This window comes from Amblyomma maculatum, chromosome 1 (genome assembly GCF_055883805.1).
Source record: "Amblyomma maculatum isolate TAMU_Amacu chromosome 1, ASM5588380v1, whole genome shotgun sequence".
NCBI classification, from domain to species: Eukaryota; Metazoa; Arthropoda; class Arachnida; order Ixodida; family Ixodidae; genus Amblyomma; species Amblyomma maculatum.
Window position 1 is genome coordinate 310,886,123 of NC_139344.1, and position 6,421 is coordinate 310,892,543.

Below are 6,421 nucleotides of genomic sequence, written 5' to 3' on the forward strand. Positions count from 1 at the left end.
CACGTAGCAGACGAACTCCTGCCAGTCGTGCTCCAAAAGCGCATTTTCATCGTGTTACAGCAAGGCTCGCGGGCCATATTCTCTTCAGTTAGAATCTGCATGCATCGGAAATCTGAACCTAACAGCTACATGTCATACGCGATAGCTGCATTAAAATTGATCGTTTAAACGCCACGTAAAGGTGGGCACATGAGCTGGTTATAGTGCTGCTCGAGTCGGGGTACGCGAAAAGAGCGCAGTGCCGAATGTTCTTCGGTTTCTCTCTATTCCGAAATGAAAGCTCAGACAATGGTGACAACAGCCTTTCTGTGAACCCAGAAAGTACACTCAAGGGAAATTAGGAGGACGGGACCAGATGGCTGCAGCTGGCCTACGGTGCTCTTGCGTTACTCTGGACAAACTATCTGCGCAGAACCCTCGATTTCCATCTCTTCTGTTTATGTGACCTGGACATAGCGCTTCAGAATTTAACCTCAGGGTCACCTGTGAAACTGAGGTACATCCAGAATAAGTGCAGGAGGGGCAACAATTAAACTTTCTCAAAAGCTGTACGTATGAAATGATAGGTGACCTCATCCTGTTTTGGACTTTGAAATGAGTCTCTGTTGCATGAGCTTTGTTTCTTGGGGATGTTGTGGCCACCCTGGCGATGACTTTTTTTACTTGTACACTACTGGAAATCTATGCCTGTATCAGGGCGATAATGCAAGCTCACTGCCTAGCTCGGCAACCTGCCAGTTTCTCAGTGACTGTACCATGCGTGCGTTGTGTTTACAGATGCCAGCATGAAAGACGCACAACACAGTGATGAAGAATGGACTGCTAAGTACTGGCTACACTCATGTTGACTTGTCGGCACGTACGTCGCACAGTGTAAAAATGTACCACTACCGTGCACTTAGCCTAGTTTGGTGCCTTAATGAGCGACCATTGCGACAGTGGACAGCCGCCTGTGTGTAAAAAATATTTCTTAGTGTGGTAATGATGAGGCGTCCAAATTCTGACTCTCCAATTTCACGGAAGTGTTGTGGCCATTGCCCATTACCTGCGCTTTAAGTCAGCCCATGCGTCGTGAGACCCGTTTCTCAACCTTGGCTCGAGCAGCGCTAAGCAGTGCAGCTGCCCATCTGAAGCAGTGTTTATTTGCGACATAGTTTATTGCTGCTGTCATGCATGGCGACGGCTGGCTAAATCTATCATGCTCGCGAATTCTGAGTAGCAATCTGAATATGCTGCACAAGAAAAGCATGCTAGCAGAGGCGTTCATATGCTGTGTGCGCTGCATAAATGGTGGCTTCAGACGGCATTCTTAGCGCAAAAAAAACACGCACACGAGAGAGAAGGAGCGACACGGACAAGCGTGTCTCTCCTTTTCTCTCGTGTGCGTGTGTGGTTTTTTGCGCTAAGAATGCCGTCTGAAGCTGAAAACCATCTAGCCCGTCTACAAGTTCTTTTAAATGGTGGCTGGCAGTGTGTTTGGGTAATAGTGCACATTACCTATATGCAGTGGTTGTTGGCCACTGTTGTATAATTGATACAAACTAAAATATAAATGGGGTGTTAACGGGAGCACATAACAGACAGCCACCCAGTGGCACAGTGATGAAAGCATGGAAAACTGCAAAGAAGCATAAGCAGGAAGAAATGGGCATCTGTGTCACTTTTCGTTCATGTTTCTGTGCTGTTTTCCACCTTTCCAAGATGTGTACGAACAACAAACCTTATTACCACACTTCACACTGGCAAGCAAGTGGACAACAAACACATTTTGCCCTTGCCCAAAGGTAAGCTTTCCTGGTCCATGATAAATGGCTTACGACATGTCCTTGAGGGCCCCTATCACCTCTGGCCAGAAGGCATTGCCTGTCATGATTTGCTATGCTGACAATGCTTCTAATTGAGACAAAAGCTCTTTTTTTCTGCTTTCACTGGAAGGTTGTGTGCAATTTGAAGTACCAGCATGCACCAAATCTTTTACAGAAGCCATGTCGCCAAAGAGATGGCCAAGCAGCATCATGAACAGAGAACTTAAGGCGCACAAGGCTTTGCAATGTGTGTTCAAAAGCCTTTCAGAACATTGCTTCATGCAAGTTATTCTGCACTAGTACTGTTCATTCTTATATTACAAAGTGCTGACAAGGGTACCGTCTGCATAATATGCAGCTGTCACCTTGGTAGGCTGGTAGCAGTTTTAAACTAAGAAGTTCCAGGATTTCAAGTGATGTGGGGTTCTAACCACTTTTAAAGTGCAGAATTCACATTGAATATTTCACTAGTTGAAATTTTTGCAGGCCTTGTTAAGTATTTCAGAGAGGCGATTGTGCTTGCGGCTGCTACTACTAAATTGCTCTCAAGTAATGGCTGCTGGATAACATTATGAAAACCAAGTTTTTCTGCCATTACAAAGTGAGTGGCTTCAGGCTTCTGTGACTTTTCATCCCAATGGCTGAAGGAGCCTTGTCGGATATGTGCCCATATCCTCTCGGCAGCACTCATTCAAAGGCAACAATAAATGAAACATCGAGATGAATCCGCTAATGGTATCTAGATCGATCTGGAACAATGTATAGAGCAGTCACATATGGCTGTGATCCTTCGAATCTTGCATCGTCCTTGCCGTGCTCCCTTCTACCCAGTTTTTTTTTGTCTGTTTATTGTTTCCTTATTGTCTCTTTATTTTACCTTTGGCCTGTGCACCAGTTCTGGTGCCGACCTGTTTCAAAGGGTATGGCCCCGAGCATCATCATCAGCTGCGCGCGGAGAGCTGCTCCTGACTGCGCTTTGAATGAGGCGTCGGCATAATAGGAGCCTGTTATTTTATACCCCGGTCAGACGAGCAAGTTTAGTGTCATTTTCAACGAGTGCACTCGCGTTTAGTGCCATTCGCATCGTGTCACACGATGAACTTTAATGACACTTGCTGCCGAACACACTGAGTGAAGTGAGTGAGTTTGCGGTCTGCGCTGTGAGCCGGCTGTCAGTGAGAAAGTGATCATGCAAATGCAGAATTTGAAAGAGCAGTGAGGCGGTGAAAGTGCAGTGAGTCACGACAAGCGGAAACGCAGGAGTTTCAAGCCGGGCCACAGCATGGGTAAGGCACGGAACACCGTGCCACGGAGCAATCAGCATGCCGAGAGCGAGGAGGATGGCGATGACTGGGTCGCATGCACGAGCTGTGACATGTGGCTGCAGCTTCACGACACTCCCTTTAAAAAATTGGAAGAAGCTAACGCCGCATCGCACTACGTGTGCAAACGATGTGCAAGGATGAACGTTATAGAGACAGAGTTAGCACTCAAGTTGAGTCAGCAAAAGGAGGAGTGGACCCTGCGTATACAGAATATGGAGGCCAGAGCGGAGAAAGGCTCGGGCACAGAGGAAAGGTCGAGGGTTGAGGACCTACGGCGCCAACTGGAGCAAGAGATAGGCAGACGCGAAAGTTTGGAAGCGCAGGTGCAGGAACTGCTGAGGAGAGTAAGCAAACAGGGAGAAGAGTTGCAGAGACTAGGGACCCTTAGAGCACTCGGCAGGCTGGACGAGGTGTCGGGGGAGTTGGACAAAGCGATTCCGGGCCGGTCGTATGAGCCAGAACGGACGGCGACGGGGCCGCTAAAGAGGAGTGAAGGGCATACAGATGGCAGCGGACCCATCGGAAGGGTACAACCCGAGCAGGGAGGACTAAGGACGAATAAAATCAGCGAGGGGAGCGAACTGCACTCCGAAGTGCAGTGCGCCGGGGAGAGCGACTCCTTGCAGGGGCTCGCCGATCCTCGCTCTCAAGACGGAGGCGGAAGTGTAGGCAGGAGGGCGAACAACGAGGATCAGGAGAAACCACACGGGAAGAAACATCAGATGAAGGACACTGAAAAGAAGATGCGCGAGAGGGAAACGGGAACACTGGAGAGCGGGAAGCCCAGTGAGCAGCAGGAGAGCCCGCAGAAGCTAGGAGCGTCCAACGAGAAACGGGCCATACAGCCCCGAAAGGTTTTGGTGGCCGGGGACGAAAATGCGTTTAGACTAAAGACGGGCGTCCTGACCGTTGTGGACAGGGACAGTCGAGTGTCTTTCTTCACAAAGGCGAGAGCGACACTGGCAGACACTATGGAGCGGGTACACGAGAAGCTGCAGGCACGTCAGGATGACCAATGTCTGGTGATCATACATGCCGGGCTGGAGGACGTAGAGGAGGGAACAAGGCCCGAGGAGATGATGGGCTCCCTGAAGAAATGGGTGATGCAGGGGCAGGAACAATTCCCCGATCTTTTCTATGCCATCTGTGCGCTTCCAGTGGGCGGGGAAATGGAAACAGGTCCGAGAGAAATGCAGGACGGCGAATGGACTGATTGAGGGGGTATGCCAGGAACTGGGACCACGAGTAGAGTTCATTCGTCACAGGGGAGAGGTGACACAGACAGGAGCCGGCAGACGGCTGTATGCGAGAGAGCCTGCAGGGCAGTTAGGAAGAAAGCTGGGCAGACGAGCGTGCGCTTTTTTAGGGCGTCCGTTGGGGACCGGCAACCAGCGAGAAGCCCGTTCCCAGCAAGGTGCAGGGGCAGCGAAACCGAAAGGCAGCCCCAGGGGGCCCCACCACGAGAGGGTGGGGCGACCGGACAATCAGCGCACTCAGAAAATGGTGAGGGCGCTGGCGAAACTGCTGCTTCAGGCGGGGGTGGGTTACTGACTCGCTACCGGAGGCGCGGGGACTCAGATGGGCTTGAAGATAACGACTCCCCAAAACCAGGCGTGGGTAAGCGTCAACCCCAGGGACAGCGTAGTTCAAGAGTGGGAACCCGCACACGAAGAGGTAAACACCGCAAACAGCGAAGGCCAACGAATATATCGCCTTCCTGAATATGCAAGGAGGTCGGAGGGCGCAAAAATGGGCAGAGCTGAGCACGGAACTTGCAAAACGCCAGATTGACGCTTTCGCAGTGGCAGAAACGCATCTGCGGGAAGTAGAAACTCCCCCTCAAGTCGATGGATACGGGTGGGAGGGCTGTAACCGCCAAGGGTCGGAACGCCAAGGGGGAGGAGTAGGGTGTTTATGGGTGGAGTCGCACCAGGCAGTCGTGCCAGGAGCACATGTGGCTAGCTGGAGCGATAGGAGGTAAACCAGTGGCGTTGGCAGTGGTATACATGCGCTCGGGCGGGGCTGTAGAATACAACGAGGGTCTGTACGAGTGTCTAACGCAGGACATACGAGCGCAGTCGGAAGTCGTGATAGTCAGGGACATTAATGCTTGCATCGAGGACCTCGACGGGCACACAGACGCAAACAGCAGGCAGCTGTTAAAGTTGGTGGAAGGGGAGCGGCTTGTCATGGTGAATGGCCCGGGCAAATGCGAGGGGCGCACAACCTTGGCGTGTAGGGGCATGCAGTCGTGCATTGATTTCTGCCTGATGACAGAAAGACTCTACGAGGAACTAGAGCGAATAGTCGTCGATGAGGAGGGCGAAGGAAATTTGGGGAGCGACCACAATCGGTTGCGCCTGCTGTTTGGGCACGTGCACCGGAGACGGGAACGGCCCCAGAATTCAACACAAGGGCGGCTTAGCGAGGCCGAGCTGCGAAAGATAGCAAACGTTCTTAGACTCCTACGACGCGATGATAGGAGAGATGGTGGGACAGCTCACGGCATGCAGGGGGCGTACCAGAGGCCATCATAGGGCGAAAGCTCGGTGGAGCCCAGAGGTGGCGGCGGCCATACTCCGGCGCCGAGCGGCGAGTATAGAATACACCGCCAAGCTGTCAAGGGGCAGGACAAGGAGGCCATTGCCAATGCGTGGGACATATATAAGACCCGGAAACAGGAGGCAGCGGCATTGATCCAGTCGCGGCTCCACATCTTTAACCGCAAGATGATGGATGAGCAGCAGGCCGGCAGGCGCCTCAGCGTTTTTGGCGCTGGGTTAAAGAGACAAAGCATACCCAGAGCCCAGCAGCGTTGAAAGCGGCCCCAGGGGGCGAGGCGGTTACAGGGCCGGCCTGTGTCCCAATCCTGGAGAAGTGGTGGTGCATGATGCAGGGGTCGCCGGTGAACACGGAGCTCGAAGGCAGAGAGATGAGCGAGCCCCGAAAACAGCAGAAGACCTTGCGGCAGACCTTCGTGCAGCACCTACGGATCGGGAGTGGGAACGGGCAGTAAAGAGGGTGGAGGTCAAGACCGCAATGGGGTGCGATGGCATTCCCATGAGCCTGATCAAGGCACTGGGGCCTAAGGCACAGTCTAAGTTGAAAGACTCCATCGCACAGGTGCTGGAGGATGCAAAGATCCCGGAGGACTGGAGACAGACAAGAATAAAGCATCTGTATAAGGGGACTGAGGACAAGGAGTGCCTGGAAAACTACAGGCCAATAGCAGTGACCCCGGTACTAGAGTAGCCGCACAGGTGGCAAAGGCCCGATTGCAAGCGTGGGCAG